Source organism: Phascolarctos cinereus, unplaced genomic scaffold, assembly GCF_003287225.1.
Source record: "Phascolarctos cinereus isolate Bilbo 61053 unplaced genomic scaffold, phaCin_HiC Scaffold_3;HRSCAF=262, whole genome shotgun sequence".
Lineage (NCBI taxonomy): Eukaryota > Metazoa > Chordata > Mammalia > Diprotodontia > Phascolarctidae > Phascolarctos > Phascolarctos cinereus.
The window spans coordinates 36,393,519-36,417,466 of NW_027555736.1; the positions used below are offsets into that span (position 1 = coordinate 36,393,519).

Here is a 23,948-nt window from a genome sequence, read left to right on the forward strand (position 1 = left end):
TCTAACGTGTAGAGAGATATATTCTGTTACCGGGATTTGGGGGATTTTAGAACAGGTATAATCTGGAACAGATCTGAGAGAGAATTGGAATTCCCTGGATAGCATGTTTTCAAAGGAGAAAGGGAACCAGAGTTCCCGGAGGAAACCAGAATCCAGAAGGGCTGGAGGGCATGGCCACAGAGATGAGAATACATGGTAAAGAAGAAAGAAAATAATTACAGTGAAAGCATATGATAGAACTCGGCCATTAGATTGTGAGTTTCTTGAGAAAAGGAACTGTCTTTTGCATTTCTATCTCCAGCCCTTAGCGTAGTACTTGGCATATAGTAGGCACTTTATAAATGGTTACTAACTGACTGACATGATCAAGGACATAGGCAAATTCCTATCATGGGACAATATCTTTAACCTATGTCATCTATAAATTGATATATTGAGTCAAAACAGAAAAAGTGGCTTGAGGTAAAACCCTGAAGGCAATAAAACAGAAGTTGTTTAGAAGAGGGAACTCAAAATAGGTCCATTGGATGATTCAACTCCAAGAATAAAATAAAAATTAAGAAGGGAAGGAACAAGTATCAGGAGTATCAGTCATAGAATAAATGTTTAAAATAGAACTGGAAAGAGTGTCGAAAATATTAAAAAAAACTAACAAAAGAAGTTGAAAGGGAGAGGAGAAAAGGGGATTTTAAAATTTCTTTTTGAAAGGCATAAGAAAGAACAAGTAAGTTAAGTAAAACTCTAAAAGTAGGAAAAGGAGTGACAAATGGGAGAGGAAGGGTTTGAGGGCTAGAAGAGATCCGGTGGGGCTAGAGTTTTCTTAAAATACATCAAACAAAAATAACTGTAGAGACAAAGTGCTGTCTATAAGAAGGAACAAAAAAACCCCTCACTAATTCAGAAAAAAGCAATATTAGGGAGCAATGGAGGAAATATGAAGCCAACTGTCAAAACTTTAAATGTCTATAGATCAAATAATTCCAATAAAAGTAGAACAATAAACTGACCAAGAAAATAAACCCTACAATTTATTGCTTGCAAGAAACAAACCTAAGAAGAAAAACACGACAAGAATAAAAATGAAGGTTTGATCATATTATCTGGTCAAGTAAAAAGAAAATTTGAAACTGATCCAACCATTCTGGAGAGCAGTTTGGAACTATATCCGAAGGGCTATAACACTGTGCATGTCCCTGACCCAGCAATAGTATTACTAGGTCTGTATCCCAAAGATATCATAAAAAAAGGGGAAAGGATGCACATGAATAAAAATATTTATAGCAATTCTTTTTGTGTTGGCAAAGAATTGGATATTTGGGGGATGCCCATCAATGGGAGAATGGCTGAACAAGTTGTGGCATATGAATGTAATGGAATACTATTTTCCTATAAGAAATGATGAGCAGGCAGACTTCAGAAAAACCTGGAAAGACTTATATGAATTGATACTGAGTGAAATGATCAGAACCAGGAGAACATTGTACACAGCAACAGCAATGTCGTAGGAGGATCAAAAAAATTTTGATAGACTCAACTCTTCTTTTGTTTTTTCTTTTTGGTGAGGCAATTGGGGTTAAGTGACTTTCCCAGGGTCACACAGCTAGTAAGTGTTAAGTGATTGAGGCTGGATTTGAACTCAGGTCCTTCTGACTCCAAGGCCAGAGCTCTATTCACTGCGCCACCTAGCTGCACCCTAGACCGAACTCTTCTAAGCAATTCAGTGATCTAAGACAATTCCAAGACTCATGATGGAATGTGCTATCCACATACAGAGAAAGAACTGTGGAGTATGAATGCAGATCAAAGCATACTATTTTCTCTTTTTTTTCATGGTTTTTCCTTTTGTTCTGCTTCTTGTTTCCCAACATGACTAATCTGGAAATGCATTTAATATGATTGTACGTCCACAGACTATATCAGATTCCATGACTTCTTAGGGAGGGGGTAAAGAAGGGAGGAGGAAAAATTTGGAACTCAAAATCTTTTTTTATTCTTTCCCAGTTTTTTGTTTTACTCCTAATTTTGATTGCATTGGATTTGTTTGTGCAAAAACTTTTCAATTTAATATAATCAAAATTACCCATTTTGCAGTTCATAATGCTCTCTATCTCCTGTTTGGTCATAAATTCTTCTGTTCTCCATAAATCTGACAGATAAACTATTCCTTGCTCTCCCAGTTTGCTTATAGTATCAGCCTTTATATCTGAATCATGAGCCCATTTTGACTTTATTTTGGTATATGGTGTGAGATTTGGGTCTATGCCTAGTTCCTGCCATAGTCTTTTCCAGTTTTCCCAGCAGTTTTTTTTTTTTTTTATCAAATAGTGAGTTCTTATCCCAGAAGCTGGGGTCTTTAGGTTTTGGACCTCAAAATCTTTACAAAGTGAATGTTGAAAACTAAAAATAAATTTAAAAAAAGAGAAAAAATTCAAAATGTGAATAAAAATAAATAAGGAGATGGCACGATCTGCAAGGGACCATAGAAGATAAACCAATATCAGTATTCAACATATATTTTGCAAATGCTGTAGCATCAAAATTAATAAAAGAAAACTCATTGAATTCTAAGAAGATACAGACTTCCCTGCAACTCCAGCTCAGATGGGGTACTGGCCCTCATAGTCACGGCACTTTGATTTAAATCTATTCAATTCATTATGATTCAATCAACTGGGAACTGTGGTAATACCAAGTCTACTATCTATCTGACTATATTGTCTATACTATCTCTGACTTGTAGGGTGCAATATTTATAAAAACACCCCAAAAATGGTCACTTCTTTTCTCCTCCAGTTAAATAATAGCCACATCCAGTTACTGTCAGAGAACTGCCATTGAATACTCAGTGGCAAGGAGCAGATGCATTGTCTGCAATTGGCAGGGTACCTAGCAGGCTAACCTAAGCTGCTAACTCTTGATTCTTCTCCTTTTGTACTTCCAACCCCACATTCCATTCCCATGTGGCAGAATAGATAAAGTGTCAGCCCAGGAGTCAGGAGACTTGGTTTCACTTACTGGCTATGTAACCTTGGACAAGTCACTTACCATCTTAGTGTCCCCAGAAAACTCTCTAGCAGAATAGATATTTCAGAGAAAGTGCCAATGTGCATTAAGCAAGGACATCTACCAACAGGAACTCATGCCCTAATGGAATCACATATCTAATTTTTAAGAATGACAGAGCACATACTTGGCATGATCATACAATAGATTTGTGGTAGGAAAAGGTTTATATGGAGTTTAAAGACATGGGTTCAAATCCTGCTCTGCCACTCTGTGCTTGAACATATATGTGTAAATCATTGAATCACTCAGGGCCTAGGTTTTTGCATTTGAAAAATGAGGTGAGTAATGCTTGCCCTGCTCACCTCACAGAATTCTCATGAGAATTAATGGGAACAATGTCTGAAAAAAGCTTGGGAAACCATAAAGTGCTAAAGAGAATCATAGGATCATAGATCTAGAGTTGGATGAAAAATCGGAAGTCACTGAGGCCAATGACTTAATTTGACAGATGAGAAACTGAAGCCCTAATTATGACAATTGACTTGAGAAAGGTCACATAGGGAGTCATCAGCAGAGCTTGGATTTGAAACCAGACCCTCTGACTGCAAGTCACCTCACTAAGTGCTGGCCTCACAGGAAACTTGAGAGATCAAGTGACATGGTGCACCCAAATTGCATTTTACAGTAAAAAAAAAATGCTGTTAATTGTGACTGTGTATGAGTTTAAAAGCTATATAAAGATCAGATAATGATGTAGCTCTTCTTATTATTACCTCCAAACTGAACTTCAGCATAGAAATTGAAATGAAGTAGAATTCCATCTTGTCCAGAATGCCATGCAAACTTTGGGGGTTTGATGCACTCAGTGACATTTTATCTCCAAATGGAATACCTGGAAGACCTCACCACCCAAATGGAATCCTTCTGGTTACTTACCATGACAGTGCTAAAAACTGTTCATGTGCATGTGGCTCACTGATAATGATGATAATAATGATAAGAACATTGATTCAAAGGGAGCTCCCTCCAGAATCTAGGTCACTCTTTCTTGTCCTTGCACTATGCACCTTCTATCTATGTGAAAGCAATTAGCAGGAATTAAATAATAGTAGTGCTGGATTAGGTAAAGAGATGAGTTTAAAGAAATGTAAATCTGCTCAGAAGTTCATGCCACATTCAAAAGAGTTCAAGAGTGGCCATTCCATCATACATGTCTTGTATAAACAAAGAAAGAAGTTAATATCAAATTGAGTGAGTCCATAGTTCAGGTGGGATCCCAGTTTTGCCAGACACTCATTGGGTTTATGGCCTTGCATAAATCCCTTCATATCTCTGAGCTCAAATTTTCTAATCTTTAAACTGGGTGAGGAAAATTTGATTGGAGGGTAAAGGGGAGTCACAGGTTCACAAGGGTTTACTGTTTGAGAGCTAAGTCTTCTAGTTTAACACTGTCAGTAACTAGGGAAGGAAACTGAAGTCTAGGTATAGGAAGGGACTTGACCAAGGTCAGAATGTTAACAGGGGGTAGAGCCAGGATGATATTTCTGCTATTATTCTTTACTCACTTAACCACCATTTGGCTCAGTTTCCTCATCGTTAAAATGGGGATAATAGTAGCATCTACTTACTCATGTTGTTGTGAGGATTAAATGAGATAACACTTGTAAAGCTTTCAGCACAGAGCCTGAGATATGGAAAGTGTCATATAAATATTATTATTATTATAACATACATCAAGGGTTCCATGATTGTATAAGTGAAGGAACTCCCTTTAGAAATGGAAAAGGTAAGACAGTCTTACCTTTGTAGGATAGGAAGCTCATGTGTAAGTATTCTTCCTCCACAGGGACAGGATGCAGGGGTAGGCTGGTAAATGTTTAACAGATGGCTTCCCAGAAAAAAAATATATATAGCTATCAAAGTTTTAGGTTTAATATGTACTATTAACATTTCTCCACTTGTTTAAATCTAGAAATAAAACAATAAATTAATCCCTGATTTTTATAGATGTCCCAGGTGTAAATGGACACACTTAGAATTTAACAACCAGCCCTCTTCAGATAGACTGAGCTGGTTCTAGCATACCCCTGATCAAGAATCTTATTTTTTTATCTTTTTATTTTCTTTCTGAACTCTCAGAATCTCCTTTGTTCCAACAGAGCAAGAAACTTTGGTGGAATGGCACCCATAGACAAATTTTGCAGGTGATGGACTTCCTGTGAATAGAAGAGAGGGTGATAAGTGAATGGAGACTAGCTGAGACCCTACTCCAGTGTGCACAGTTCATTTTGAAGTGCTCTCTGTGTGCTGACCATTGATGGCACATTAGGTTATCTTTGAAACTTTAAAGATCTGTGGGCAAGTCAAACATGGGGCAAGGTATACATTCTGATGTCATGTTCAGAGCATTGCACCTGACAGGAAAGCAGAGGTCAGTGTGAACAGAGAAATGTGTTCCATATCAATCCAAGGGGGAAGACCATTAAGAATAAAACTACCTATGGCTACAGTCTCAATATGAGATCTGTGGTTGTTTTCCAACCTAGAATGGGACAAGTAATCCATGGAGGTCTATGAGAGAGTTGGGTTCATGCCCTGCTTGAGGTGTCATGAGGACATATACCAAGGATGGTTTGAGGGTGAGTGTCATCAAGGACTGCTACCATAAAAGACATCAAACTGAAAGATCAGGGTAATAAAGAATAAAGCTCAGAAGACATTCAGGGATATAAAAATGTTGGGACACTAAAGGTCCAAGCAAGAAGAAGAAAAAAGGGATATACGGTGGGGAGGTCCTCTAGGGTGGGTTGGTCCACTCAAAGAGGACAAAAAGAAGGCAGAGCATGTTAATGCTTATTTTGTTGCCATCTTCTCTCTCAAGAAGAGTGTTCTTCAAGGTGGAGAAAGAAGAAGCATGGTTAAGAAGGCAAGTAAGCCTGGTTTAGCTTAGGAGATAAGAAGATAGCAGCTAATCTCTTGAATGTGAAGTCAAGTCTATAGGATCTTAGAATCTGGACTGTATAATCACATCCTCTCAGGCCGAATTTGGACACTTTCTCTCCTTAGCTCAACAAATACCTACAGGCCAACAGAAACGTGATTGTTGACAGCCTGTGAGCCCCAGCAAGATCAGTTGGACAAAATATTTCCCTACCCTCATTTACCCTTGGCAATTTAGGGCCAAGTTAGAGTCAGGAACAGATTCCAAGGCAACAAATCTGTACACATTTACTCAACTACCTCTTGTTTACAGAAAAAAATCAAAGTTAATGGAACGTTAACTCTGTTTGTCTACAAGGACTATCTATTCATTGCCTGGGAATTCCCACCCCTTGTTATTACCAATGATCTGGTACCTCTGAGAGCTGTAGGACCATCTCTGAGGGCAATGGATCCTTGGGTACTCACCATGACTGCCCTCCTGGCTTGGGTCCTTTTACTGATCTTCTTATCTCTACGGAGCCAAGGATTCAAAAGGGGGAAGCTCCCACCAGGTCCCACTCCTCTTCCCTTTATTGGCAACATCCTGCAATTAGATATGAAGACTATCAGTGCATCATTCTCAGAGGTAAAGGGGCTGGATTTGCTTTTTGGGTCCTAGCTGCTTGGGTTGTATGTGTGTGCATGAAAGAGAGACATTAAGACTTCAAATGAATAATTGAATCAGGACTCATGGTGATTTAGAGTCCTAGGTCATGGAAGATGAATTAAGGGCTCTTTGAGCGATATTTACATTAGCAACGATGTCAGCCATGCATTGATTGTTTTGTCAAAACTGTGACAGCAGCAGGAGAAATTCAACAGCAGGACCAAATATTTAACTTCTGTAATGCATCATACTAGGCTCTGGGGATACAAAGACAAAAATAAATCATTCAATTAATTAGAACTTCTTCAGGACCTACTATGTGGCAGCCACTGTGCCAGACATGGGAGACAAACATATGGTGAATGAAACAATCTCTCCTTGAAAGGAAATAGTTAGCATCTTCCAGGAGCTTATGTTCTGCTAGAGGAATACAACAACTTCATAAGTAAGTAGAAAGTAATTAGAGGACAGACAAAACACTTGCATTTGTGGCACCCAAAGTTTTTCAAGTAGGGGAGAACACCTGAGCTGGAACTTGAAGGAAATAACAGATTCTGATTGGGAAGAGAGGGCAGAATGATTTCCAGGCATGGGAGAGAGTCTGGGAAATAGTAAAGAGTTGAGATAACATGGATAGGAGGGGAGTTTGGCAAGAATGCAAAGTTTGGAGTGAGAAGTAATACAAAATAAATCTGGACAATTAGGTTAGAGTCAGCTGTGGAGGCATTTAAGTGCCAAGTTAAGGAGGTGGTAGGGAGCTCCTGCAGACTTTTGAGTAGAGAAATCACATGATCAGAACAGTGCCACAGGAATGTTAAGTTATTAGTTATGTGGATTATTCATTGCAAAGGAGAAATATTAGAAGTAGAGGATTGAACTTGGAGGCCATTGAAAGAATGGGTAAAAATATAATTTATTAAGGACATACTATGTGCTCACTATTGTGGAGATAACAGAATCAGAGTTTTCAGCTGCATGTCAGTTGGAAAGGCCTTGTGCTCCATAGGACAAATTAACAAAACTGATGCTAATGCAGCACACTTAATTTCAATTCCACTGATAAATATCATATTTTTTCTGATACTGAAGCATTGGATAGTGCCTAGGACATTGGTGGTGGGAATTTTTCCCCAGTCTTCAGTAGCCGTGGCATCAGCATCTACAGAAGTAGTTTCCATGTAGTTGCTTCCAGAGCTGATATTTGGGGAGGCTGTATGGAAGTAGGAGCAGTGATATGCAGGGCTGGGCTCCCACTCTCAGGAATCATGGGCTTACCCTTCCTGCTAGGGTCAGTTGTTTATTACTTAGTATTGGTAGTGGTGAAGATGGTGGATCCCTTCTCCACAGTGATTGTTCCTCATTGAAAAGATGACTACTTGTCTTGGGTTCAAAGCAGAGCCAATGGTTTAGGGGCAGGGGTCATTGACATGAGAGGTAAACAATCAGAAAGGTTCTTGAGCAGTAATTCTTGACTATCTCCATCATTTTCCAAGAGAATTTGGTGGTGGTTTTGCTTGTCTGCCACACTCCACCTTCTCTTTCTCTCACAGTGACTTTCTGTGTTAGCTAGTTTGGGTGCCTGTCTCACTGGCCTATTAAAATAGTCTAAGCAAGTGGGGATGAGGGTCTTAATTGGGTCAGTGGACAACTGAGGAGGCAAGACAGAATAGATGTGAGAGACATGAAGATAGAATCTACCAGACTTCACCTTAATCAATTGGATACGTGTAATAAGTAAGAATGAAAAGTCAAATGTAAATTTGTGGCTTTTAGGGTGAATGGAAGTGGCTCCTCAAGAAGTCCACCTCTTGAGTGCCCTCGAGTGAAATGGGTAAGTTTGAAGGAAGGAGTAGTTTTAGGAGAAAATAAGTTGCATTATGTACATGCTAAATTTGCAATGCTAACAGGACATCCAGGTTGAGAAATCATTCATAAACAGTCAGCCATGTGAGCCTGGAGTTCAAAAGTGATAAATTCTGGTTGTATAGTTGTGGGAGTCTTCTGCTTAGAAATGATCGTTGAAACTATGGGTGCTGATATCACTTAGTTAGAGAGGGTAATGGCAGGTCAAGGGTCCAGAAATGAGCCCAAGTGGGCAGGAAATGTCTGAAAATCCAGCATTGGGGATTGAGAAAGAGCAGCCAGGCTTGTAGCAAGAGAACCAGAAGAGCCCAGCGTCATGGAAATCAAGAAGAGGAAGGCCTCCAGAGATTTCTTGATGGCCCAAGCTCCTGCTTCCTCCTCTCTCCATTTTTGGTAGTCATTTCTCATACATTATCATCATAAGTAAAATGACATAAAATTCTCTTTTCTTTCTCCTTTTCCACTCCCCCTCTTTATCAATGAGCTCACCTAAGCCAATAGTTTCATTGATGTGCTATGAAATTATCCACCACGACAGTCTTAGTCGTACATTTCCATCTTCTTCAAATGCCCTTCTTTCTACCAAATCTTCCTTGAGAAATCTTCATTCAAAGCTTTTTCTGCTTTGATGGATATTTAATTGGACTTTCCAATCAAGCAATTAAAAAGCATTGATTAGGTACCTAGTACATGCCAAACACTAACCAAGCTACTGCTGCTGCAAACACACAAATGATGTAGTCTCTGCCCCCCATTGATCATTTTTCTGTATGAATGGGGCCAAAACACGTGAAATATGCATACAGAAAACACTAAGCTAGCAGGCTACAGATAAGGCACTTATCCAGGGCAAAGTCTGTCTCAATGCCATGCTTCCAGTACCTCATTTGTACCAAAAGGAGAACTTTGGAGTTAATACCTGGGAAAATCTAAGACCAATAACTCTTTTGTGATTATTAGACAAATGTACATTGCCAGATTATTGCTCATCCTGTAGACATGAGAATTCAGGAAACTGCTCATTAATCATCCTACATTAGAGTGAGGTCTTTAATTAAAAGTGTCTTTGTAATAAAAGAACTCAGATCATAGTGGAGAGACTATGTCTCTGCACTGACACCTGGTGCTTGACAAAGTAAGTTGATAAAAGAGGCTCTATATATCTCTGTTCAGTTACATCTATTGGCCACAGTGCATCACTTGGGTGGCAGCCACAGTAGCAGCAGCAGTGTCTGATTCCAGAGCTCTTAGCCCACAGACAGTGGGAGGATAGAGTGGCTGATCAGAGGGAGATTGCAGGGATCTCTTTGCTGGTGCTGAGGTAGGATTCTCTTGTTTTGCCCATGCTTGGATCTGGGTCACAGTCCTAGCTGGTGGTCCTGGGGTGAGGAGGAGAGCTCGTGTGGCAGAGCTCATAGTGAAGGTGAAGAGAGAATCCTCCTCACAGTTCCAAGGCAGAAAATAGTGTCTGTGGTCAGTCATAGACTAGAGCACAGGCCAGGAAAGGAGTAAACACCTCACCCTTGATCATACCACCTTGGAAGAACTGAAAACTTACAGATCCCTAGAAGCAACTCTGAAAACAGCTGCACAAAACTCCTGAAGCTTGGGAAGTACATTCTCCACACTGGAAACAAAGCCATATCTTATCAAAGAGATAAAGTCAAGTAATTTCCTGGAAACATGAGCAAACAGTGGAAAAATACTTAGACTATAAAATCTTACTTTAGTGACAAAGAAGAGCAAAACCTACAACTGGAAGAAGACAACAAAGTCAAAATTCCTACTTCCAAAGCCTCCAAGAAAAACATGTATTGGTCTCAAGCCATGGAAGAGATCAAAAAGGATTTTGAAAAGCAAGTAAGAGAAGTAGAGGAAAATTGGGAAGAGAAATGAGATGATACAATAAAATAATGAAAAATGAGTCAACAGCTTCCTAAAGGGGACCCAAAAATACTGAAGAAAATAAGACCTTAAAAAATAGACTAATCCAAATGGCAAAAGAGGTCCCAAAAGCCAATGGGGAGAAGAATGCCTTCAAAAGCAGAACTGGTGAAGTGGAAAAGGAGGTCCAAAAGCTCACTGAAGAAAATAATTCCTTAAAAATTAGAATAGAACAAATGGAAGCTAATGACTTTATGAGAAATCAAGAAATTATAAAACAAAATCAAAAGAATAAAAAAGTAGAAGACAATGTAAAATATCTCTTTGGGGAAAAAATGACCTAGAAAATAGATCCAGGAGAGATCATCTAAAAATTATTGAACTACCTGAAAGCCATGATCAAAGAAAGAGCCTAGACATCATCTTTCAAGAAATTATCAAGGAAAACTGGCCTGATATTCTAGAACCAGTAGGTAAAATAGAAATTGAAAGAATCCACTGATCACCATCAGAAAAAGTTCCTCAAAGGAAAACTCCTAAGAATATTGCAGCCAAATTCCAGAGTTCCCAGGTCAAGGAGAAAATATTGAAAGCAGCCAAAAAAAAAATCAAATATTGTGGAAACACAATTAGGATAACACAAGATTTAGCAGCTTCTACATTAAGGGATCGGAAGGCTAGGGGTATGATATTGCCAGAGGTCAATGGAGCTAAGATTAAGACCAAGAATCACCTACCCAGCAAAACTGAGTATAATCCTTCAGGGGAAAAATGGATATTCAATGAAATAGAGGACTTTCAACTGTTCTTTCTGTGTGTGTGTGTGTGTGTGCTTTTATTTGACATTTTTAAATTTTTTAAATTAATTAATTTTTGGTTTTCAACATTCACTTGCACAAGATTCTGAGCTCCAAATTTTCTTCCTATCTCATCCCTCCCCTCATCCCAAGGTGTTGTGCTTTCTGAATACCCCTTCTCTTAATCTGCCCTCCCTTCTATCTCCTCCCCTTCTCTTACCCCATTCCCCTTCTATTTTCCATAGGGCAGGATAGATTTCTATACCCCATTGCCTGTATATCTTATTTCCCAGGTGCATGTGAAAATTATTTTTAACATATGTTTTTAAAACTTTGGGTTCCAAATTTTCTCCCTCTCTCCCTCCACACCCACCCTCATTGAGAAGGCAAGCAATTCAATACAGGTTAGACACATGCAGTCATGCAAAACACTTCCATAGTAGTCATGTTGTGAAAAACTAACTATATTTCCCTTCAACCTATCCAGCCCCCTGTTTATTCTATTCTCTTTTTTGATCCTGTCCCTTCTTAGAAGTGTTTGCTTCTGATTACCCTTCTCCCAAACTGCCCTCCTTTCTAATCATCCCTCTGCTCTCTTATCCCCTTCCCCCCTATTTTCCTGTAGGGCAAATAGATTTCCATACCAAATCGAGTGTGTATGGTATTCCCTCCTTAAACCAAATCTGATGAGAATAAGATTCACTCATTCCCTCTCACCTTCCATCATTTTTCCTCTATTGTAAAAGCCTTTTCTTGTCTGTTTTGTGTGAGATAATTTACCCCATTCTACCTCTCCCTTTCTCCTTCTCCCAGTACAATCTTCTTACCCCTTAATTTTATTCTCCAGATATCACCCCTCCATCATCAATTCACCCTGTGCCCTCTATCTATCTATCTATCTATCTATCTATCTATCTATCTATCTATCTATCTGTCTGTCTGTCTGTCTGTCTGTCTGTCTGTCTGTCTGTCTGCCTGTCTGTCTGTCTGTCTGTCTGTCTGTCTATCTATCTACCTATCTGTCTGTCTGTCTATCTATCTATCTATCTATCTATCTATCTATCTATCCATGCATACATACATATAATTTTTTCCCTCCAATACTAACAAAGGTCTCATGAGTTACAAATATCATCTTTCCATGCAGGAATGTAAATAGTTCAACCTTAATAAGTCCCTTATGATTTATCTTTCCTGTTTACCTCTTCATGCTTCTCTTGAGTTTTGTATTTGAAAATCAAATTTTCCATTCAGCTCTGGTCTTTTTATCAAGAATGATTTAAAGCCCTCTATTTCACTGAATGTCCATTTTTCCCCTGAAGGATTATACTCAACTTTACTGGGTAGGTGATTCTTGGTTGTAATCCTATCTCTTTTGACCTCTGGAATATTATATTACAAGCCCTCTAGTCCCTTAATGTAGAAGCTGCTTAATATTGTGTTATCTTGATTGCGTTTCCACAATACTTGAATTGTTTCTTTCTGGCTGCTTGCAATATTTTCTGCTTGACCTGGGAATTCAGGAATTTGGCTACAATATTCCTAGGAGTTTCCCTTTGGGGATCTCTTTCAGGAGGTGATGGGTGGATTCTTTCAATTTCTATTTTGCCCTCCAGTTCTAGAATATCAGGGCAGTTTTACTTGATAATTTCTTTTTTTTTTTTTTTAAGGTGGATAGCTGCATTTTATTTTTAAAAAAATTATTTATTTTTAGTTTTCAACATTCACTTCCACAAGATTTTGAGTTCCAAATTATCTCCCCATCTCGTCTCTCCCCCCACTCCAAGATGGCTTGCATTCTTAATGCTCCTTCCCCTAATCTGCCCTCCCTTCTATCTCTTCTCCCTCCCTTCTCTTATCTCCTTCCCCTTCAATTTTCCTGTAGGAAAGTATAGATTTCTATACCACATTTCCTGTATGTCTTATTTCCCAGTTGCATGTTAAAACAATTTTTTAAACATTTGTTTTTAAAACTTTGGGTTCCAAATTTTCTACCTTCTTTCCTCCCCACTCACCCTTACTGAGAAGGCAAGCAACTCGATACAGGTTATACATGTGTAGTCACGCAAAACACTTCCACAGTAGTCATGTTGTGAAAGTTAAGCGTATTTCCCTTCATCCTATTGTGCACCCCATTTATTCTGTTCTCTCTTTTGACCCTGTCCCTTCTTAGAAGTATTTGCTTCTGATTACCCCCTCCCCCAATCTTCCCTCCCCTCTATCATCCTCCTGCTCTCTTGTCCCTTCCCCCCCCCCCCATTTTCCTGTAGGGTAAGATAGATTTCCATACCCGATTGACTGTGTATGGTATTACCCCCTTAAGCCAAATCTGATGAGAATAAGATTCACTCATTCCCTCTCACCTTCCCCCATTTCCCCTCCATTGTAAAAGCTTTTTCTTGTCTGTTTTATGTGAGATAATTAACCCCATTCTACCTCTCCCTTTCTCCTTCTGTCAGTATAATACTCTCTCACCCCTTAATTTTATTCTCCAGATATCACTCCTTCATCTTCAACTCACCCTGTGCCATCTATCTATCTATCTATCTATCTATCTATCTATCTATCTATCTATCTATCTATCTATCTATCTACATACACATAATTTTTTCCCTCCAAGTACTCTAATACTGACAAAGGACTCATGAGTTACAAATATCATCTTTCCATGCAGGAATGTAAACAGTTCAACCTTAATAAGTCTCTTATGATTTCTCTTTCCTGTTTACCTCTTCATGTTTCACTTGAGTCTTGTATTTGAAAGTCAAATTCTCTATTCAGCTCTGGTCTTTTCATCAAGAATGCTTAAAAGTCCTCTATTTCACTGAATGTCCATTTCCCCTCCTGAAGGATTATACTCAGTTTTGCTGGGCAGGTGATTTTTGGTTGCACAATACTTAAATTTTCTCCTTGACCTGGGAACTCTGTAATTTGGCTACAATATTCCTAGGAGTTTTCCTTTGGGGATCTCTTTCAGGAGATGATCAGTGGATTCTTTCCATTTATATTTTGCCTACTGGCTCTAGAATATCATTTTGCCCTCTGGTTCTAAAGTATCAGGGTAGTTTTCCTTGATGATTTCTTGAAAGATGATGTCTAGACTCTTTTTTTTGATCATGGTTTTCTGATAGTCCAATAATTTTAAAATTCTTTCTCCTGGATCTATTTTCCAGGTCAGTTGTTTTTCCAATGAGATATTTCATATTGTTTTCTATTTTTTCACCCTTTTGGTTTTGTTTTACAATTTCTTGATTTTTCATAAAGTTGCTAGCTTCCATTTGCTCCATTCTAATTTTTAAGGAAGCATGGGTAAAGCAAGAGATTCATGCCTCAGCACCAGCAAAAAGATCTCTGAAATTCCCCTCTGATTAGCCATTTGATTCCCCCTCAGTCTGTGGGCTGAGAGCTCTGGAAGCAGCTGCTGCCCCATGGCTGAGCTGGGACTGAGGCTGGGACCAAGCTTCTCTCTCACCGAGGTTGTAGACTTTTCCTACTGACCTTCTAAATTGTTTTTGGCATTTGTGGACTGAGAAGTCTGGAAACCACCACAGCTGCCTGTGATTGAGTCCTCTGAGTCCTGCTCCAGGTTTGCTGAGGCCTGGTTTGCCTGCATGCCCACAATGAACTGTGCTCCTCTCCCAGCGCAGGACAATAGACCTTTTCCAATCAACCATCCAGGTTGTATTGGGCTGGAAATTTGTTTCACTCTGTCTTTTTGTGGGTTCTTCTGCTTTAGAATTTGTTTAGAGACTTTTTTTTTTACTGGTATTTGGAATGGTTTGAGGGAGAGCTCAAGCAAGTCACTGCTTTTACTGCACCATCTTGGCTCTGCCCCTTCCCCCAATCATTCTTGATGAAAAGACCAGAGCTGAATAGAAAATTTTACTTTCAAATACAAGACTCAAGAGAAGCATGAAGAGGCAAACAGGAAAGAGAAACCATAAAGGACTTATTAAAGTTGAACTGTTTACATTCCTACATGGAAAGATGATATTGGTAACTCATAAGACCTTTCTCAGTATTAGGGTAGTTGGAGGGAATATATGTATCTCTATCTCTATCTCTATCTCTATCTCTATCTCTATCTCTATCTCTATCTCTATCTCTATCTCTATCTCTATCTCTATCTCTATCTCTATCTCTATCTCTATCTCTATCTCTGTCTATGTCTATGTCTATGTCTATGTCTATGTCTATGTCTATGTCTATGTCTATGTCTATGTCTATGTCTATGTCTATATCTATCTATCTATACACACATACACACACACACACAGAGCACAAGATGAGTTGAATGTGAAGGGATGATATCTAAAAAATACAAAATTAAGGTGTGAGAGAGGATTGTACTGGGAGAAAGAGAAAGGAAGAGGTAGAATGGGGTAAATTATCTCACATAAAAGTGGCAAGAAAAAGCTTTTACAGTGTAGGGGAAGGGGGGGAGGTGAGAGTGAATGATTGAATCCTACTCTCATTGGATTTAACTTAAGGATAGAATAATATACACACTCAACTGGGTATGGAAGCCTATCTTACCCTACAGGAAAGTAGGGAGGAAGGGGATAAGAGAGGGGAGTGATAGAAGGGAGGGCAGATTGGGGGAGGGGGTAATCAGAAGTAAACACTTTTGAGGAGGAACAGGGTCAAAGAAGAGAATAGAATAAATGGGGGGCCAGATAGGATGGAAGGAAATATAGTTAGTCTTTCACAATATGACTATTATGGAAGTGTTTTACATGACTACACATGTCTAACCTGTATTGAATTGCTTGCTCTCTCAATGATGGTGGGTGGAAACAGAGGAAGAAAAAGAATCTGGAACTTAAAGTTTGAAAAAGAATGTTACAAATTCTTTTTACATGCAACGGAGTAATACAATATGCAGGCAATGGTGAATATAAATTTGTCCTGCCCTACAGGAAAATATGAGGGGAAAGGGATAAGAGAAGTGGAGATGATAGAAGGGAGGGCAGATTGGAGGATGGGGTATTCAGAATACACACCATCTTGGAGTGGGGGAGAGGAGAGATGGGGAAAAAATTTGAAAGTCAAAATCTCGTGGAAGTGAGTATTGAAAACTAAAAATAAATTAAGTGATTAAAAAAAAGAAATGGTCAAATCTGACTTTATATATTGGTATCTTAGCCAGAAATAAGGATGTTTAGAAGAGAGTGGCTTTTTTGGATAAGGATAATAAAGTCTTTTTTATACTTATGGAGTGTATGATTCCTCTTGATATGAAAGAACGATAGTAAGCAAAGATGTATCAATCTGGGAGTTTTTTCCATAATGATTATGAGCTTCCCAGGAATGAGAGTGTACAGAACCATTTGGAAAAGTCATGGATTTGTGGTTCAGTATGGACTATTATCCAGGAAAGATTTATAAAGAGCAAGCAGATAGGTAAAGTGGATAGATAGATAGATAGATAGATAGATAGATAGATAGATGGATAGATAGAGATAGAGACTGATCAGAGAGAGAAAGAGAGAGAGAGAGAGAGAGAGAGAGAGAGAGAGAGAGAGAGAGAGAGAGGAGAAAGAGAGAGAGAGAGAGAGAGAGAGAGAGAGAGAGAGAGAGAGAGAGAGAGAGAGAGAGAGAGAGAACAATTAGAGTAACCTGGAGAGAAGAGAAGGTCCAGAGAGGACCAAGAGAGCAGTCAACAGTGTCAAATCCTGTAAAAAGGTCTAGAAGAATATGAATTGAGAGAAGGCCATCAAATTGGCTCTTCAGAGACCATTAATAACTTTAGAGAGATCAGATGGAGTTGAGGGTTGGTGACTGAAGAAATACAGCAAAAATTTCAGAAATGAGAGGATAGGCAAAAAGAGTAGATAGATTTTGTTATGAAGTGGCAATCCCTTTTGTATCCTGTGTAGCTTTTCCATGTTCTGCTATAAATATTCCATGGGTCATCTACCCAGCATCTACCCTAAGGCCTTAATACAATCTTTATACTAGACAAGTACCAATGGAACACAGAAGGAAACTACCTGAAAAAAAAAAAAACTGTGACATATAATGACAGGGATTTACAAGGAGCAAACTAAAAGGAATGAGAATAATACTTTGTCATTCCACAGATTATGCCTTTGTCTACCCAGAATTCATTAACAACATATGGTCCCATACATGCATATGTACACATATGTACATATGCTGTAGCACATTATGAGGTAATGCGGAGGTAAATCCCAACTTTCTGAAGTTTCACACTGAACCTTTTCCTATTTCTTGGCATTCTTTTCACAGCTGGCTGAAAAATATGGCCCCACCTATACTTTTTATTTTGGAACCCAACGTGTTGTGGTGCCATATGGATATGACATTTTGAAGGAAGCTCTAATTAATCAAGAAGATGATTTTAGAGAGAGAGGAATTGTACCTGTATTTGAAGATGTAATCAAAGGAAAAGGTAAGTTTAGTCTATTCAAAAGAGTCATTGAAAAGCAAATGGGTATGGCAGAATACCACAGTAGAATGTATCCCCCCTCGTCCCTGGAGCATAGTTTACTGGTTTCATATTTATTGGTCTTTTCTCAGTACCTAAGACAAGACCTTCATGTAGTACGTACTTGATACCTACCACGCTGTAGTGAACTTTGCTTTGCATTAAATAAAATTAAACTCGATCAATGAATTAAGCCAAAAACCCTATTGCCACCATGCACACTGTGCCATCCCACCACTTCCACTTAGAATGACCAATGTCCTGTTGTTCTTCTTTGTTTAGGAGTTATGTTCAATCAGGGAGAGAGGTAGAAACAAATATGACCCTAAGGAACTCTCATGACCCTAAGGAACTTTGGAATGGGGAAGAGAAGCATTGAAGAGAGAGTTCAAGAAGAAGCCCAATGCCTGGTTGAGGAGCTCAGGAAAAGAAAGGGTTGGTTTTCAGTTCTTTCCTCCTGGGCCTGTGGTGTCCAACTGCTTACCCATCCCGTGTCTTAAATACTACTTGCTTTGGAAGTTATTCTAAAAGCTTCTGCCTTGGTTGACTGATCAGACAATCACTCTGCTGGACCAGTGGATTCCCTTCTCTCTTTTCACACTCAGGTATTATAAGCTTATCTAGTTTCCTTATAAAGAGTAAAGTACATTGTCCAGGAGAACAACATTAACTAGCCTTAGAGGAATTAAGGTATGGACAGAAGAGATGTCTAATTCCCATATACTTGGAAACATTTAAGTTAAAGCTATTTTTTCCTCCTTTGGTAACTTTTCTCTGCATTAGGTCAGCCCACTGATCCCGCCTTAAACCTTGGCTGTGCCCCATGCAATGTGATCTTCTCTGTCCTCTTCTGTGATCTATTCAATTACAATGATGAGAAATTTCTAAATCTGATGAATCTGTTAAATGAAAACTTTCAGCTGCTTAACTCACCATGGGCACAGGTAAGGCCAGAGCTGTCTTCTTATTTTGTGGTTGTTTGCTGAGTTTCAGTAATAAGATCAATGTACCATAGGCTGTCATCTCTTAGCAAGGTCTCCAACACACACACACACACACACACACACACACACACACACACACACATTCACATATCATGCACTCAATGACCACAATATCATGCAATATCTTTGGCTCTCAAATAAGATCCAGGTAGATATTCTTTTCCCTGTAGGCCTCTGAACTAGTTCTAGGTCATACAAATATCTGATTGAGTTTGGGATATCCCAAATAGAATAATGTTCATAGACGTGACTAAGTCAACTAGTTGTTGTAAAAGAGCCTTCCTAGGGCATTCTGGAGGGATTAGGGAAGACAGCTGGCCAAAGCTAAGCCAGCAAGCCACTTGGGCCAATAGCCTACACTGGTTTTGGGAGCACTATGGCCTAGCCTCTACAATGGGTGGACATGGAGGATCAAAGCCTTTATTCACTGAAACCAGAACTAAAGATCCTCATCCAGCCAAAAACAAGCTTTCTTTTCCTTTACCCATGGTCTGTTCAACTTAGAGTCTGGGATATACACTCTAGCTAAACACCTCTGTGGTAGAATGAAAGATTTTTGAAGATGAGGACTGCTTCATTGTTATCTATAGCACTGTAGCCTAGCATAGGATTTTTTTCATAGTCAGTACTGAGTAAAAGCTTGATGGATTTTGTTAACTTAATATGAATTGAATTGATTGGATGCCTTGGGGTCTCTTTGCCTTTTTTTAATATTGGCTTTTCCAAGGTAAGTAGATCTTCCTTAACTCAAATATCAGCTTCTTTAAGAACAAGGACATAACATTCTGCTTTCTGGTCCCCACAATGGGTAGCACAGCACTGGACAAATTAATTTTGAGATATTTTCCAATTTAGGCTTAGATTTCAGAGGACTTATAAAACTCTTGGGACTTGTTCAGAGTAGCTCACTTCCTGTAAGTGCCCTAGGGCTATTCCTGTGACTGCTCCTTTGATTGAGAGATCACAAAATCATACAGTTCAGGAAAAGAAAGGAATTTAATGAATAGAGGCCTAGACCTGTAGTGAGGAACGGTTAATCTGAAGCCTCCCTCAGACCCTTAATCATTGTAGGGTCCTTGGGAAATCACTTCACCTCACTTATCTTCAGTTTCCTTGTTTGTGAAATGGGGGATAATAAAAGCACCTACCTACCAACATTTTTGTGAGAATCAAATGAGCTTATATATTTAAAGCATTTTGGGCACATTGACAATTCTACATAAATGGTTGATATTGTTCCTATTATTGTTATTATTGTTACTGTGGAGAGGAGTAAACTGAGGTATAGAGAAGTGAGATGATATCCCTGAGGTTTATGCCACAGGTCATGAATGCTGACCCAGCTCTTCTGATTCCAAATCCAATCAGCTTTCTACTTAATTATTCCTGCTGAAGAACAGAAAACTTCATCTTCACAAAACAGCTTTGAGCTAATTTAGCTCAATTTAAAATTTAATTCAATTTTTAAAAATTAATTTATTTATTTTTAGTTTACAACATTTACTTCCATAGAAACATGAATCTTTAACATCTCTAAGTCCTTTTGTTGATATTGTGAATTTCAGCACCATGGTCAACCCAAACCTCCTCATTCTTGGCAAGGAGAGCGAGTGGTGATCAATTTGTAGAATGATGGGCTGAATTTACATCTTCAATATTATAGGGGAAAGAGAGGATCCTGCTATTCACTCACTACTTTTTTCCCTTTTAATCTGGTAACCATCAATGCCATCAAGATAACGGAAGTACCTAGGTTGGGACTATAAATAAGGCAGGCCTCTCCAAGAGATAGTAAACAATCCTATTTGCTTGGCATTCCAGATCCTCCAAATCTGCCATCACTTTAACTCCTTAGACTGATCCATATGCCTCCTTCATGTACTTTATGGATGAACTACATTGCACCATTCTCTGTCCCAGGTCAAACATTGTGCCTCTTTGACACTGTGGCTTTGTTTCCCCTGTCTCCTATTCCTTGAGTGTCCTTCAGGTCCCCTCTTTATTTGTTGAATTTCTTCCCATCCATTGAAGTCAAAGTCAAATGCCACCTACTTCATGAAGCCTACATTGTTCCCTGCAATCAGCAATGATCTTATGCTTCAGCATCTCCCAAAGGATTTTATATGCATCCTTCTAATGCACCAATCATTTATTATTTATTTAAGAATAATCTATGTGTATTTATCATATTCCCCTTCTATAATATAAACCCCATGTTGGCAGGGATTGTATATTTTAGAAACTTTGTATCTCTCTGAACACCCAATATTTTGCTCTACATTGATTACTTTATAAAGTATTCATTGAATTGACCCAAATGGGTTAGTAATTGCCTATCACAAACTTGTTTAGTTGAACATGTGTAGTGAGAAAGGCCATTGTGCAGCTTATCTTCTGACTTGCTGGCCCTCAAACACACTCAAAATACTAAGGGCATGCCACATCTCTTGGAAGCTTTTCCACACTTGTAAGAGCTTCCAGATCCTTTGACAGTCCAGGATCACCTCCATATTGATACTAGGCACAATAGGGGGATTTTAGTACAGGAAACATCAATTGCTGTTTAACCCAAAACTCGTCTTTCAGTTAGTAACTCTAACACAGTCATCAATATTTCTTTATGCTACAAGTGATAGAAAAAAAATTCCATTAAAAAACTGTAGAACAGGGGCAGCTAGGTGGCGCAGTGGATAGAGCACCAGCCCTGGAGTCAGGAGGACTTGAGTTCAAATCCTGCCTCACACACATAACACTCACTAGTTGTGTGTGACTCTGGGAAAGTCACTTAACCCCAATTGCCCTCAACCAAAAAACAAAAACAAAGACAAAATTGTAGAACATATAAAATACTTGTAAATCGACCTACCACAATACACATACAAACTGTCTGAATTTAACAACTTCAAAGTTCTCTTCATGGAAATGAATACTGACCTAAATAATTAAAGGAATCTTAATTGATCATAGGATGAACTAATATAATTAAATGGCAATACCATTCAATTAATATACTTATGTAATGCCATACAAATCCAAGGATTACTTGACAATGCTAGAAAAAATGATAAAATTAATCTGGAGATGAAAATGTCAAGAAACTCAAGTGACATCATGACAAAATGGAAAAGAAGGGATCCTAGCAGTGCCAGATCTCAAAGTGATTTGTGATTAATTTTGAAATAGATCAGTTAAATAGATGAAGCACGCTATAATTAGAAACAAGGTAGCAGGATAGCTTAATGCTTGATATACAACAATGAAAAGAAATCCCACCAGCTCCTGTGGTAGAAACTCAGTATTCGACAAAAAGAGGTCTGAAAAAAAAACAACCTAGGAACTATTCTGGCAAAAAAAGGATGCTAAGACTAACAGCTAGCAGTGTATACAAAGACTGACTTCAAATTTATACATGACAGATATATAAGGTCACATCACATACAACTTTGAGATACAAGGAAGAAATTACCTTTCATATTTGTATATAAGGAAAGAGTTCATGGAAAAAATATAGTTAGAAAATCACAGAAAATTAAAAGGAGCAATTTTGATGCATGAAGTTGAAAATTGTTGGCACAAACAAAATCAATGCTGCTACAATTAGAAAGGAAACAGTTACCTGGTGGGAAATGCTTGCATAAATTTTCTCTGATAAATATATTGCTGAAAAAATTTAAAAAGAACTGATTTAAATTCATTAAAACTATTTACTATGTGATAGTCAAACATTATTAATAAGTATTCTCAAAAGAAAACGTCAAAGCTACAAAGAGCCATATGAAAAATTGTTGCAAATTACTAACAATTAGAAAAATGAAAAATAAGTAAATCTCGCTGTCATTTGGCAAAGATGATAAAAGAAGAAAATAACACATATTGATAGACCTGCAGAAAAACTGGCACATTATTATGATGTTAGAGGAGTCTTTCTGTAAAGCCATTTGGAACTGTGCCTCAAAAGTCAGTAAACTGCCTACCCTTTCAATCGGCAATTTCTGTTTATTTTAGTCCCTATATACATCAGAGAAAAATGAAAATGACTCGTATTTACAAAAATAATCTTAGTAGCTTTTTTGTTGTGGTAGAGTACTACAAATTGAGGGGTATGCCCTTAGAATTGCTGAAAAAGTTATGTTACATTAACTTGATGGAATGCTTTTTTACTGAAAGAAATAATGAAAGGGAGCAGTTCACAGAAGTCTGGGAGGAATTGTATTAACTGATGCAGAATGAAATTAGCAGAACCAGGAGGTCATTTTATATAATTACAACAACACTGTAAAGACAAAACCTTTGGAAAGCTGAATTTTTCTGATCAATGCTATGCCCAACATTGATTCCAGGGGACCTGTGATGAAGTGTGCTAATCTTTTTCTGAGTGAGAGGTGACAGGCTGTGTATGCAGAATGAGACATACATTTATGGACATTCTACAGCAAATGGGTCTCCCAGTGCCCAGCAAAAATAAGGGAAGCAACACTACAAAGGGTCCAAGGTGGATAAACACGCTGCAACATCCATCTGAAAGGAGCTGAAGAAAGCTAAAGGAAGGAAAAGCAGGCAACCTAGAGTTGCTCTAGAGTTCCAGCCTTGCTGATTCCAGCCCATACCAGGCAAGCTGCAAGAACCCTACAGTCTCCAATTGGCAACATAAGAGGCCCCAGCACACAAAGCCAGTGACCAAGACCTAAGCTCCCAGCACAGGAAGTTTGGGTCAGTGCCCTCTGCTTCCCAACAGGAGAACTCACTCTCTTTAAAGGTCAGGGAATAAAGAAACACCATGAGTAAAAAGAAACGTACCATAGGTTCATATTATGAGAACAGTGAAGATCAAGGCAGAAATTCGGAAGAGAACAACATTGTCAACAAAACCACATCTGTAACCTCAAAAGGGAATATGAGCTGATCTGAAGCCCAAAAAGCCTTCTTAGAAGAGCTCACGAAGCATTTTAAAAGTCAAATGAGAGAGATAGAAGAGTCATTAAAAATACCATTGGCCAACTGGAAAAAAAGTACACTGAAGAAAAGAAGTCCCTAAAAATGCAATTGGCCACTTGAGGAAGGAGGTACAAAATCATCTAACAGAAGCAAACAATTTTTTAAAAATTACAATCAGGAAAAGGGAAGCTAATGACTCTATGAGAGAGCAAGAATCAGTCAAACAGAAACAAAAAAAAAGAAAAAAAAGATGAAAACGTAAAATACCTCATTGATAAAACAACTGACCTGGAAAATCAATCAAGGAGAGACAATTTAAAAATTGTTGGTCTACCTGAAAATCACGATGGAAAGAAGAGCCTGGACAGTATCTTTCAGAAAATCATGAAGGAAAACTGCCTGGAAGTCGTAGAACCAGA

The 23,948-nt window shown here is 38.5% G+C and overlaps 1 pseudogene across 1 annotated transcript in view; it reads left to right on the forward strand.

The window, feature by feature from the left end:
• Positions 1-6,361: 6,361 nt before the first annotated feature.
• The window catches only part of LOC110200605 (cytochrome P450 2C23-like), a 47,639-nt pseudogene continuing 30,052 nt past the window's right edge, over positions 6,362-23,948 (forward strand). Inside the window, exons 1-4 of the transcript XR_013485167.1 lie at positions 6,362-6,574; positions 17,392-17,554; positions 17,873-18,025; positions 18,374-18,534. The product of XR_013485167.1 is annotated as a cytochrome P450 2C23-like (transcript). The remainder of the gene's footprint in view (positions 6,575-17,391; positions 17,555-17,872; positions 18,026-18,373; positions 18,535-23,948) is intronic.